Consider the following 14688-nt stretch of genomic DNA (forward strand, 5'->3'; position numbering starts at 1 on the left):
TATGATAATCCATTACAAATCCCAAACTTCCAATATGTTATCTTCTATCAATGCACATTTTCTTCATATTTCATTAAAGTTCAATTTAGGAGGGGTATTCTTTCGGGGATCATGAGGATCTTAGTGGACAAGTTGACAAAATTTTAATGTAGATTCCAAACCTTTTTTGTGTTAAGATGGATTTGTGAAGGAGCTATAGTCATTGGCCATATACAACAAATCTAAAGCTTCTATAAAGGATACATACAATAATGTGCCTATAGAACAATGATTGCAAGGAAGGAGATGCCAATGGAGGGGCATAATGCATTTAGATGTGATACGTGAACACTTTAAAGTTGTCTTTGTGCATTGTTTTTTTGTTATTTATGTGTGTGGATATTTTTAGATGAACTTGTAAGCTTATCAAATGTGCCTTCATTTGTGTGGATTCAAATAGCATTCAATTCAAAGCTTGCATCAATATTGTGAGTATGCCCATGGTGGGTTAGGTGTATTAAGCAATTATTATTGGTAGAAGACAAGAGTGATTCTTGAAATACTAGGTAGTGTTTGATGGCGGTGCATGATGTTGCCACTCAACCATAAAGTGTACCCATTGACCACATTGAAAACGATGATATGTCTTCTATGTCAATTTAAAACAAGGCCGCCTTCATTCCAAACATATTGTTCATTCATCTTGATTGTGTGTGACTTGTATCCTATAACTTGAAAAATCTACATTTATTTGAGGTATTTGCATATGGGTACATCCACATTTTTCTTTGATGGAAAGGGCCACAAAATTGTGTGTATCTACTATCACCCAATTTGGTCATTCTTGTTCTCAATAATCTATGAAGAGTAACCTTTGCATCACGTGCATTAACCCTCTATCAAAGAACACGAGGACCATGGACAACGAGCACACAATGAAATATTAAGATCATTCATTAGATGTATGGGCTTAATAATGTCCAATGACAACAACATTTGATTTATTAATTTGTATACATCCTTTTTGGGTATAATATATTCCTAGTTCAAACATATCTATTTCTGTTTTTTGCTAAAACTATGAGTTTGTTTTTGAATGCTGAAGATGTTAGATTGAAAGGAATAGCAATGCCCCTTGATGGGACAAATGTTGATGTAGAATTTGCTGATGATACAAGTTTGTATCTATATTGTCAGATTACTAATTTGCAGAAAATGTACACAACAATACAAACTTTTTGTATGGCTTCAGGTGCATCAATCAATTGGAATAAATCAATGGGTTTTTGGGTGGCGTTGAATTCCATTGCACAATGGTGTCCTCATCCCAATTTCTGATGAATTCCTGAGGGCACCTTAGTTTGATATTTGGGATGTCAAGTAGGTTTGAAAATTTCTATCGAAATTCAGGTTGCTCCTTTGCTATTGAAAATTAGGGAAAAACTGCTATTTGGAGTAAAGCTAAGGTATCATTTGTGGTAGGGTGATAGTAGTTAATCAAGTTCTTTTATCTAGTCTTTGGTATATTATGTCATGTTGGAGTTTTTCCAGATACAGTATGGGACAATTACAAAGATTGATCGGGAATTATTTGTGGTCTGGTATTGACGGAAGTCATGCCAGGGCAAAGGTCTCTTGGTTCCACGATTGTTAAACCATTGGATTGGGGACGATTAGGGATTCTAGATCCATTACAACAACCCAAAGCTTTGCTTGTGAAATTGGTGATTTGGGGATTGTTACTAGGATAAGAACCTTGGAAACACAGTTTGTTATACGAATTGCAAAAGTTTTGTCCCAAAACTAGGGGAGATTGGAGGCCTAGTTTTCGATGGAGTTTTATGGAACCTAACAAGTTGGCCATTTCCACAAAATGGGAAGATAGATTTGCTAGATATGTTCTTAATTCATGGAAAGATGTTTCTCTTGATTTAGTTAAGAGATTGCCAAAAACAAAGGCCAAATTCGGTAGACAACCGCTAATTTGGAATTCGTATTTTATTGATCATAGGGGACATATGTTGGGAAGGTGTACTAGATGTACATGGGTAGAATTAGATCGCGGACTAGCACAGTCTATAGATGTGTGGACATCATTCTTGTCTACACATATAGACCAACGAACAACAATGCTTAATAATATAAGGGGCAGAAAGATAATGTATTCTGCGATACAAACCACCCTTTCTAATATTCAAATGCAAATAGGATCTTCTACACATAAATGGATGGGTTTATTTACCCCATTGGAGGTTTTGATTGGAGTAAAAGCCTATATAGGGGAAGAAGTTTGTATGACCTTTGATGTACAAGATGATGGTAGGTTAACCTTCACACTAATTTGTTTAGTTTTTGTTTGGATAAAGAAGTGAGGGTGATCACAAATGATGGAACAAATTGGGTCTTAGATCCGGATCCACAAAACGTGAATTCTTTTTGGAGGATTTGGATTATGGAATGGATACCAATATCTAGATTAACTTGGGATCCTGGAGAATTGTATTGGAAAGTGTGGTTCAAGATAAGATAAAACATGTGCCTTTTTTCAATATTCTGTGAAGATTGGTAGAAAAATATTAGGTGCTAGGTCATGGAAAGAACCAATTGCAAATGTCTTTAGGAGACAAAATGGACTTTCTCCACAACATCTCAAACCATTTTGGAAATGGTTGTGGGGCATAAAAATAAGTAGGAAAATTGTTTGTTTTCATTAGTTGTTGGTTCATAGAGCTATACTAGTTAATGGGTGGCAAAAAGGGAATGTTGACAAGATGTGCCATTTCTATACGGATCTACTAGAGATTGGCAAGCATTGTTTGTGGAATTGTGGTTTTGCGATGGAAATATGGAAAGGAATCGTAACATTAATAATACTAGTATATCCTCGAGTAGTGTATACATGGGGAGTGGTATTATGGGTGGTGGTACAAGATAAATCAATGGTATATGAACAAGAGGACTTTGTAGATACTATGCTATGAGACATTGTTTGATGCAAACAACATTGATACCTTTGAATCCACAAATAGAGACTGATAAACCTCAAATATGACAATTGCTTAGTATTGCAATTTGGTATATTTGGAAGGCTCGATGTTTGAAGTTATTTCAAAATGTGACAGAAAGACCTACCTAAATAATTTCTGGGATTTTGGACAGAGATTATTGTGCATAATCTCAGAGGTTCTTTGGATAATATAAAAGGTAATAGGAAATAGCTAGAACTCAAGTGATTGGAGTTTCATGGCATCTGGGATAGAGACATATTTAATAGACGGAATTCTGATAAGGTGGAGTGATTCTACTCTACACCAAAGTATTTCAAGATATTACACCTTATGTTAGTGTGCAAAAGAAGATGCATAAGTAGCCTATAAAGGGAGTGGATGTGAGAAAAGTGGTGTTTCAAGATACTACACCTTATGTTAGTGTGCAAAAGAGTATTTCCACGGATGTAAATGTTCATAGATGTGCTCACACTTATCAAACTTTGGTAAGAAACATTGGGAAGTGGTGAAGATGATATTAAGATTTCCAAATAACGCCACGGATAAGTGTCTATGTTTGGGTGTGATGTATCTATTTCTGGACACATGAACTTTGACTATGTTGGTTGTTTTGATAGTCAGAAGTTTACTTCAAGGTATAGTTTTCCGTTTATGGGAGGTATGATCTCTTGGAGATCTTCTCTTCAAGAATGTATGACTTTGTCTACTTCAAAATCAAAGTATGATGCAACCAAGGTTGTAAGGTACGTTAGGTACGGTACGGATACCATACGTATTTAACGTATTAATACCCGTATAGTACCTCCCAATTTAAAAATATGTTAAATACGTTTTCTTAATATGTTAAATACTTATAAAATACGTATTTTACGTATAGTACGTTAAATACTTCTAGAATTTGAAAATTATTTACCTTTTTAAAAAATATCTATAATATTGTGGTGTCCCTTGGATGCAAGTGCATGCCTTCATGTTGGGTCTGCATGTGTTCCTTTGTGCCCCTTTTAGCATACCCTTGTTAGGATGCATGTAGCTAAGTAGAGCCAACCCAAATGGGTACCTTTGTACGACTATAAATTGAATAGGAAGTAAGAAGCTAAGCAAGCTGGTTTTGGATTCCATTTATGTGCATTTCACATAATTGGTGGAGAAGCGGGGTAAAATTTTAGCCACTATCACCTCGTTCATGGCGTACCAATTCCCTCTCGTCGCCGTCGAAGTCGATACCCCTATGCAAGCTGAGTTCCCGCAACCTCCTGAGCGGCCACCCCCCTTCCAAATGGAGCAACTCTTGTAAGTCCTCTCCAACGCCATGCTTCAAATAAGCCACACGAACCAAGCTATGCTCTCCTTCCTCTCTGCTACCAACGATCGGTCTCCAGATCGGCCCGATTCCAAGGTTCGCCCAAAGTCCTTCTCCAGCTTGCCCTCTGAGGATGTCTTAGCATGGTTGTATCACTTTGAGATGATCTCAAGTTACCACAAATGGTCTGATGAGCGCAAGTCTTTGGAAGTTCACACCTTGCTCGAAAATGTCGCCGCCACTTGGTACGTACAACAAGCCAACGAAGTGACGGAGAACTGGCTGATCCTCCAGGATCTCCTCGTGCAAAACTTCGCCCATCAAAATTCGGCCCAAACGGCATTGCAACAACTCGAGACGTTGCAACAACAAGTGCACGAACCAATAGGCCAATTTGGTGTTCGCCTAAATCAACTCCTCGTCCGGGCTGATCCAACCATGCCCGAGCATGTCAAGCTTTTCTTCTTATGGCCCCATCTGCGCCCTGACATCACTCGCCGTGCCCGGGACCAAGGTCCCAAGACCTTCAACGATGCAATCCTCATTGCCCAACGCATCGAAGCTTGTACGCTATCTGACTCCCCACCAAGATGGCCCCCTCCACCATCGACCGACTTGCGTGCGCAGTACCAAGGTGCGACCCCCATGGATGTTATCGGCTGGCAAGAAGGCTTAAGGAGGTCCAAACCAGAGTGTGAAAAGGAATAGTTTATTCGGGAATTGTTGTAATTAGTAGTCTGTGGACGGATGGACCAGAATCAGTATGCCGATCCGGATCCGGACCGATCCCGAAAAGGTGTCGGTTGGCACCGTTTTGTATTTCGCACCGGAGACCTATATAAAGGCCTGGTTACAATGTAATCGGGAGTGGATAATTAATAGAACTTATTGCCTTAATCTTTTAGTGTTGATTACTGTTCTGTGCTTATTGTATATCTTACGCGTGTTAATGATGTATTGTTAAGTAATCGATTAAGGTCTAATTAAGCGTCGTGCCATAAGTCATTCTGCCGTACCACCCTTTGGTGAAGTGTATTAAGTGGACACCCTGTGTTAGGCTGTTGTCCGGCCCTAGGAGTAACAGAGTTTTCGGCGACCACGATTCCTGCACAATCGCAGTGAACAACAACGGGAATGGATGACTAGGCCAACAGATGACTGTTACCCGTTCCTTTGGGTGAACACCTTCGATAGATTTGCGTCTATCGGTCTTCAAGGGCGTGGTACGTGAAGGCTCGTAACAGAGGCGTCGAGAGAGATACAGGGCTCAAAGAGAAAACACTAGCGAGGTTTTGATAGACGTGGCGGCGTGAAACTCATAGGTATGGATCAAAGCACAGACTCATGCAACAAAATAGGCACAATTAAGATATATTACTATGGCAGAAAAGGATTACAGAACACGGCCTATGGCCGGTGACCTTACGAGTTTATCTAATTACGAATGACTAAGCTAATGCTTCCGCCTATAGTTTTCTTCCCTCTCTTTCTGAGGTACTGCTCCTCGTTTAAATAACTTTTCCCTTATACACAGCCGAGCCGTCGGTGGCCCGTGATACTCGGACTCGGCGTTTGCTAATTTCCTAATTTTACATTTTTGTCCTCTGGACAACACCTGGCACGCCCGTGGGACAGGACCTTGTCCGTCGGACCCACGACTTACAAAATACTAACAATATTACAAAAATTGCCTTTTAGGCGTGATCCTCGTTTCATTCCTCCTTTAAGATGTCGAGGATGCTTTCGGGGTCCGGGGTGGTGGCAGGGTGGTCTGGTTGGACTGTCAGTGCGGGGGGTTGAGTTTGGTCCGGGGGTGGCATATCTTCTCGGACGTCTGCCTCAGGTGCGGCCGATTCTTCTGGTGGGGGTGGGGGTTCGTGGGCACTGACCTCTACTTCAACAGGCTCTGGTACCGTGTGGGCGTCCATGGGATGTCTGTTGGCCGGGGCAAGTTCCTCCTGTGCCGTGTCCGTGATCTCCTTGCTAGGAGGTTCTTCTTTATGCTCTGTGGCCGTTGGAGGGCTGGTGGGGATGGTTGTGAGTCGTTCTCGTTCGAAGGCTTCTGCTTCCAGGCGAAACAACATCTGACCGTCATTGAAGTCCTCCATTATTTGCTCGATTGCCGCGGTGTGAGATTTTCCCAAGGACTGGTAATCCTCGGTTAAATCTGCACGCAGGTTTTGAATGCTGGCTTCGTCCATTTTGTAGAAGCCACGACCCTCCTTCCGTCGGTTCTCGGCGTCGGCGCGTAAAATGTGCAATTCGGTAGCTTGGGCTGCCCATTTGTCTCCTGCACGACTTAATGTTTCCTCGACCTTTTTGGTAAGGTGCTGGCGCTGTTTCTCGATCAATATTCGGATGCGTGTCTCATCCATGCCGGGCTGTGCTCGGATGGCTGCTAATTCCTGTTTTAAGCCGTCGACCTCGGCTTGAATCTTCTGTGTCCTTAGCTCATAGATGGCCTGACTGTTCTTTGCATCCGCGGTTACGAGCTGGAGAGCCTACTCATAACGCTTGGTGAGTTCTTTGGTGGCCTGCTCGAGTTCTTTCTGACACGTGGCCCAGATTTGTTCCCGTTCGACGATTCTCTCTTCTTGTAGGGTGAAGTAGGAATCCGATAAGGCGTCTTTTTGCTCCGAAAGTAGCTTGCATTTGATGAAAAACTCGTCAGCCATCTCTTTAAGGGTCGTACGCTGACTCTACAGCTCGGCATTCTCCGCGTTCATCCTCTCCTCCCGTTGGCGATTTCTTTCCTCCTACCGCTGGTTCCAGTCTTTTGCATTGTCGAGCGCGGCTTGTAGGTCTAGAACCTCCTTCTCTTTCTTCACCACTGTGGCTGCGTATTCCTCCAGCTTGCTTTTGAGTTCGGCTTCCTTGGCTGCGGCTTGCACTTGTACCCGGCCCAGTGCTTCGTTCTGCTCATGTATCCTTTGGTCGGCCTGGGCTCTTATCTCGGCCATCTGCTTGGAAGCTTCTTCTTTTAGGTGAGCCATCGCCTCTTGATGCCGTTGTTCGTGTCTCTCGGTTCGCCGTTGTTCTTCTTTAAGCTCTGCACGGTAATCCCGGAGCGGGGGTTCTGTTTGGGTTGCCACCTCCTTGGGTGCACAAGGTGGGGGTAGTTCGGTCAGCTCCATGGGCGTGGCCGCCTCGGTTGTTGTGCAGGCATCGACCATTTGTAACGAGTCCGTTTGTGTACTGGCCTGCACCTTCAGGATTGAGTCGGTGATGGTGCTTTCATCCATCATTGTTATGCGTGGAGGCGCTGGGAGGGCCTCGGTGGTCGTTACTGGAAGGCTTGGGAGTTGTTGTTCCGGCCGGTTTTGCTCCCAGGCTGCCAGCTTCTGGTTCGCAGCATGCCATAGTTCTGTAGCCATCTTCGCCTGTTTTTGGGCTATTTTTATCTTTCGGGCCATGTCTTTGGCTGCCCGCGTAGTGCGATCCAGGTCCCGATGTGCCTCGATAAGGGCCGTGTTCAACTCGGGGACCTCCATGAGGAGAGCGGCCTGTTTTGCCTGCTTCTTCCTCCCGATTTTTTATAAAGCCTTGTCCTCCTGGGGCTCAATTTCACCTATTAGCGCGCGTTGAATCATTTTTGTTTCGGCATGCTCTTCCGCCATTCAAGCGGCTGCCGCGACTTGGGCTTTGGCGAGGAAGTCGACCAGCTCGAATGCCGTACCGAGGCGTAGGAGCGCACTAAATTCGTAAGCCTCTGCGGGGAGGTCCTTATACCCGAGGACTTCATCCTTTGAGATCCGTGTTGTCTGCCCATGCTCGATCGTTCCCTGGTTCAGCGATGCCTCTGCAGGGGTGATGGCCAGGTTGCTCTGTCTGACCACTAAGGCTTGCTCCTGATGTGGCTCCTTCTGTTTTTCCGAGGACTTGCGGTTGAGTCGTCTTCTTTTGCTTGGCTGTGTTTGGGGTTCCGGGGCCGGTAGTGTCGTTTCCTCCGCCTACTTCCTTTTCTGGGGTCGTGGTGGTGCAGCTTGTTGTGTGTTGGAGCGTGGGCTAGGTCCTGGGGACGTTACCGAGGGGCGCGACGTTGGCTGTCGAATGGTGACGTCATCGGCCGTGTTGTCTTCCGCGGCTACCTCCTCCTCCCATTCTTGGCAGGTCTCGGAAACTACCCTTTTTCGTTGGGGTTGGGCGGGTGGTGGTGCAGATGCGGTTTTTTGGTCGGCGGCAAGGGGTGAAGGCGATGTGGGCTCCTCCCATGCTTCGTGGCTGATGGCCACGAATTTCTCTCTCTGCCTTCGTGGTGGTGGTGGGGACGTGAGTATGCGAGGGGAAGGAAGCGAAGAGGGTGGGTATAGAACCATCAAAAAGTGGGTAAGAACAGACAACATCTTCTTACCGGACTGAAATGAAGCTAAGGCGGCGCGGAGTCCCTCGCCTGTGATGATTCCCCAATCGATTCTGTTTCCTTCATAAGCGCTGATGATGATGGCTGCCTTGTTCTGCGGCATGCTCGTTGGGTTCGTATGCACGAATGCATACTCCATCAATATACGAGCAATCTCCCCGAAAGCTTTGTTGGGCCCGCCATACGTGCGATATGCCTTCCCTGTGGCTGAGTACTCACCGAAGTACGCCTTCATCTTTGATGCCGGGGGTATGTCGACCTCATGGTCCCCTCCCCGTTGCAGGTCCAAAACAACCCGAAGCACGTTGTTGGTGATGGCTTCGGGACTTATACGTTTAGCCACAGTTTGGGCATCTGGAAGCGCGGGGGCATCGATGATCTTCAGGTAACCGCCCATTCCTCGTTCCTGGAGCCAGGCGCGGGTTTCTGTTGAGGCGGTAAGAGGCATGGTGGAGATGGAGGCTGGGTTCGACTGTGTGGAAGCGTGAAGCAAAGTGATGAGGCGAGGGCGAGCCACAGGAGGAACAGCAGGAAGGGGAAGTCCAGCAGAGAGGTTATGAGAGCGAAAGATTGAGAGCAAGAGCGCTTAGCGTGATGAGGGTGAGATGGGGTTTCTGATCTTGAGAGCAATGGAGATGGGGAGCGATAATGGTCTGTGCTGCGTTTTGGAAACGGTTTTAGTAACTTATTCCTAGGGTTTTGTGCCTGCAACGAATCCTAAAGATTCTGAGTCGTGGGTGCCATAATAAGTGACTAGCACCACGTGTCTTGAAGGTGAGTGGGGTGCTTCTAGTGCTTTGCATGTGGTTTGCATGTGTGAACAACTTAAATAGGTACTAACTGAGTGGTGGCGAGGGGTGCTCCTAAAATTGTGGGTGCCTAGGTGGGTGGTGTAGGTGTAGCTAATCAGTGGCTAAACTATGGTTAATCCTACCTACTACTACTTTTATTAATTTCAAGAAGGTGGGTGAGTCCTTATTCAGGGGGACACGTGGCGTCCTTCGTGGTGATCTCCCGAGTCTCGTTGGTGCCGTGTGGCTCGGTAAACGGGTTGGGTGGTGTAGTCCCTCGATATGGTCTAAGCCGAAAACCATTGGCCCAGCTTTTGACCGTGTCGCCGGCGAGTGTGCCGAGCTGGAACGTCCCGTTGAACTCGTCGATAATCCAGAATGGACCGGTCCACCAAAATCTTAATTTTCCCGGCATTGACCCGAGTTGTGTTTGGAAAAGAAGAACTGGTTTGCCAATGGTGAGCTCCTTCTCCAGCCCATGTCGATGTCGATCCACGAAAGCCTTGCGTTGCCGTTGGCATTGTTCGAGCTGGGCCATACTCTCTATCCTATCTTCCCCGAGTTCGAGGAGTTGTTCAAGCCAGTATTGCTCGGATTCGGGCTCGGGGAGCTGTGCTTTGACTTGAACTCGGAGGCTCGGGACTTGGAACTCGACGGGCATTACGGCTTCTAACCCGAACGTCATTCTAAAGGGGGTCGATTGGATGCTTGTTTTGAAAGTCGTACGATACGCCCACAACGTGCTCTGGAGTTTGTCATCCCAATCGGTCTTGTTTTCATTGACGATCTTCTTCAGTATGGTTTGGAGGATTTTATTGGTCGATTCTGCCAAGCCGTTCGCCTGCGGGTAGTATGGTGTGCTTTTCTTGTGCACCACCGCGTAGTGGTGTGTAAGCTAACGTATTATATGATTGATGAAGTGCCCACCTTGGTCACTAACGAGATCGATTGGACATCCGTAACGGCACCAGAGGTGCTCGTACACAAATTTAGCCATGGATGCCGCCGTGTTATCTCGGAGTGCCTTAGCCTCGACCCATTTGGTGCAGTAATCCGTGGCCACGATAATATATCTATTCCCTGTTCGGGCCGCGGGTGGTTTGAAAGGACCTACAAAATCCAAACCCCATTTTTGAAATGGGTCCAACGGAAGAATCGGCTGGTGTGGCATCCGTGACTGTTCCATTGGTTGCCCCAGACGTTGGCACAAATCACACTGCCGGCAAAACTCGTGAGCGTCTTTCTTCGTTGTCGGCCACCATAATCCACTTTGCCAAACTTTCCTTGTCGTGGAATCCCTGGCATAGTGTCCCCCAGCTGCTCCCTGGTGGGCTTCTTGAAGAACGGAGTTCTTCTTGAATTGCCGAATCGCTCGGCGCCATATGCCGTCCGAGCCTTTGTGGTAGAGAATGTCCGAGATGAGGCAAAAATTCCGGCTACGCACTGCTAGGCGTTTTCTCGTGTCAAGGGTCATGTGCTCGGGAGGTACACCGGTAGTGAGAAAATGGGTCATCTCCGTGATCCATTCATCTCCGTTATCGTCTGGTACCGTGGTCAGGTTAAATAGGCTGGCGTCCGGTAGCTTGTCGTACGTTGTTTTCGCCGGTTCTCCTGACTCAAGACGGCTCAAGTAGTCGGTGACGGCATGTTGTACCCCGGGTCGATGCTGAATCTGAAAATCAAACTCTTGTAGTAGGAGCATCCACCGAGCCAACCGTCCGGTGAGGGCTTGTTTATTGACCAAATAAAGAAGGGCCGAGTGATCCACGTGAAAGGTAAATTTTCGGCCCAAGAGGTAATGCCGAAATTTATTGATGCTATAAATCATACCGAGAGCCTCTCGCTCGGTGGTGGAGTAATTCTTTTCCGCGGTCGAGAGCCAGCGGCTGGTGTAGTACACGGGCCTATACCAATTCGGGGGTGTGCATTGCATCAGAGCACTTCCGATGGCTATGTCCGAAGCATCTACGAAGACATGAAACGGTTCGGACCAAACCGGAGACTGGACCACCGGGGCATGTGACAACATTCGTTTCAGGGTCTGATAGGCCGTGTCCTCAACTGACGTCCATTGGAAAGGAAGGCGATGGACTGCCGCGTGAAAGGGTGTCGCGAAATCGGCCAAGTGTCGTATCATTCGGCTGTGCCGCCGGATCTGTCCCAAAAAAACTGCTTAGTGCCTTAGCATTCGAGGGTGCGGTGGCATCCAGGATTGCCTTTACTTTATCCGGGTCCATAGCGATGCCTTCTTGACTGACAATGTGGCCGAGAAGGTTGCCGCTGGTGACTAAGAACGCGCATTTCGCGGGGTTTAAACTCAATCGAGCTTGGCGACATCGGTCCAGGCAGAGTCGTAACTGGGTCATGTGTTCCCATCGATGGCCATACACGGCGAAATCGTCGAGAAGAACTTGCATGAACGCCGGGATGTAGTCATGAAAGATTTCGGTGATGATGCGCTGGAACGTAGCCGGCGCCGTTTTTAGACCGAACATCATAACTTCTGCTACAAAAACACCCCATTCCATGACGAAAGCAGTTTTCTCCTGATCCTCCAGGTGCATTCTTATCTGGTTATAGCCGCTGAACCCGTCGAGGAAACTGTAGCATTCGTGGCCGGCTACCGTGTCGAGGACGCTATCCGTGAATGGGAGAGGGAAACCGTTGGTGACTATTGCCGCGTTAAGCTTCCGATAGTCGACGCAGACGCGGATTTTTCCGTTCTTCTTTGGGACCACTACGATCGGGCTTAACCATGTAGCCCGTTTAATAGGGTGAATGAAGCCCACTCGGAGTAACTTGTCAATTTCCTCTTTGACTTTAGCGGCGTAGTTGGGGTTCATCCTGTAGCGCCTCTGCTGAACCGGCCGAGTGTCGGGTAAGATGTGAATTTGATGTTGGTAGTATTGAGGATCCAGCCCCTTCATATCGGTGTAAGAACAAGCGAAAACATCCTGGTAGTCGGTGAGTAATTTTATGAGGCATGCCCGTTCGCCGGTTGGTAGATTATTGGCAATTTGTACCGTACGGGGATTCTTGTCCGAACCGAGGTTTATTGTTTCCAGGGTTGATGCTTTCACTCTTTGTGAAATGGCGAGTTCACGTTCGAAAGCCTCCCGAGCATGACGTAGCTCGGCAACTATGGTTGCATCGGGTTCATCCTGGGGTGGTGACTCCTCCGTGACTTCCTCGTCTTTAGATGGCTCGATGGTTGGTAAGGCATTGATTTCGAAGAGAGGAATGATCGTGGGATGATCATCTAGGAAGTCATCGACCTCCTCATCGGCCAATCCGTCGAGCATATGGACCCCTTCCGCGTATAACGGCGAAGTGTTGAGGGCGACGGGGACTCGTTCCTCAGTGATGATTCAGACTTTTGTCTTCCCTCTTCGGAACGAGATCATGTTGCGTTGCCAATGTTGCTTGATATTCGCTGTATGCAACCATGGTCGACCTAGTAACATTGGGTAGGCGCCTTGTGTCTCCAGTCGTAGCACGACGGCCGAGATCGTGAACATGTGGCCTCCGAGTGTGAAGTCGAGATGGCGGATTAAACCAATGGGGTGAACAAAGCGGGTGTCGGCCATCCGAAGCCAAAAGGGGCATGGTTCCCATTGATTCAGGCCGAGGTTGAGACACGTTGATTCGCTAATAACGTTTACGCTGGATCCGCCGTCGATGATGCATTTGTGCAGGTCTTGTCCCTTAATGATGATTCGCACGGCTGGGTTCTGAGAATCCATGAGTGGTGGACCGGTTCTTGCTTCGGTGAGGTGTACCGGTGGTGTCACGACCTTAGTATTGGCCTGTAGTGCCGCTAGGGTGTCCCGAAATCTCGGCATGAGTGGTAGCAGTTTATGTAGGGGCAGCGAGATGCGGGAGTTGGTAAGAACATCCCATAGCTGGTTGTCCTCCGACGACGTGGATGGTGCCGGGGTTTGTGGTACTTCACTGGGCCCGTCCTTCATGTCAGTTTGCATGCGTGCGGCATTATTTTTATTGGCCGTGTCGACCCATTCTTTTGCTGCCTGTCGTACTTCATCCTGGATTTGCCACTGAGTAGTCTGCGCTTTACTCCGGGTAGTGACCGTTTGAACATCGGCCATGATACTGTTTACTGCGGGTGCCTTGCCACGGTTGGTTGTCGAACATTGTGTGGCGTAGTGGCCTGGTTGGTTACATTTAAAACATGTCACGTTGGCCGAGTTGCTGGTGTCCGCTCGGTCTGTGTGTGGAAGCTGTTGTTGTTGATCCTCGGTCTCGTTTGGTGGTGGGTTGTTCCGAGGTGCGTTGGAGTTGCGCTGGTCATGTTGAGGAGCGTCCCGTCGGCGGTTGTGATTAGGTCTTCTATTGTTGTGTGTGTTGCGATTGGCGTTTCGCCGATCCATGCGTGAGTTCCTTCGGTCATACTGATCATCGCGATCGTCATTGTATTGAGCATAATCGTCGTGCCGGTCATCGCGATAATAATCACGACGATTATCACGTTGGTAGTCGTCGTTTCGGCGCCATCGATCCGGGGATCGCGGTTGGCCGTTATCCTGGTCTCGGTAGATATATCGCTTGTCCTGCCGAGAGTATGTATTTCGTGGCTCGATCTGGCGGACCGGTGCCGGCGTTGTGCGGTTTAGCGTATTATATTCGCACTGCTCGACCGTGTGAGCTCGAGACTGACAGATCGGACACTGTGGTCGATGGGGACATTCGAGGGCCAGGTGCCCTAATCCTGAACACGCAGTGCATTGGAGGGCTTGGCGAAAGCGATTGTCCTCTTGGGGAAGAGCGTTTTGCAAGGATGTCATCGAGAAGGCCGTGCCGTGCTGGTTTCGAATGAGGGCGAGAAAGCGCGCTATGACTTGTTCGATAGTATGGTTGGCAAAATTTGTAAGTGCGAGAGTCGTTCGTAGAGGCTCTCTTAAACTGGATAGGAAAGTGTCCGGTATATGTTGTGCCGAGACATCATCGGCCACTTGTCTGTAGAGATCCTGGAACCGGATCGTGAACTGCGCGACCGTTTCGTGCGGTTCCTGGCATATAGAGAAGAATTGCCGGAGCAGTTCCCGTTTAGGCACCTCGCGATGAAAAAGTTCAAGGAACTTTGTGCGCACGATTTGGAAAGTGGCGACCTCTCCTATTTCGAGGCGAGAGTACCATTGTGCGGCCGGTCCATCGAGGGAGAGTGTGAACTCGGCAATCTTCGAGGCATCGATTTCGCCCGGCGTGAGGCGGTGCGTGGAGTGGTTAGCC

At 47.6% G+C, this 14688-nt stretch overlaps 1 pseudogene; it reads left to right on the top strand.

Annotated features, from left to right (window-relative positions):
• Positions 1-4173: 4173 nt before the first annotated feature.
• LOC147866416 (uncharacterized) overlaps positions 4174-14688 on the top strand; it is a 44405-nt pseudogene continuing 33890 nt past the window's right edge.

This window comes from Azolla caroliniana, unplaced genomic scaffold (genome assembly GCF_043228905.1).
Source record: "Azolla caroliniana isolate FFs.n. ecotype wild unplaced genomic scaffold, voAzoCaro1.0.p SCAF_3, whole genome shotgun sequence".
NCBI lineage: Eukaryota > Viridiplantae > Streptophyta > Polypodiopsida > Salviniales > Salviniaceae > Azolla > Azolla caroliniana.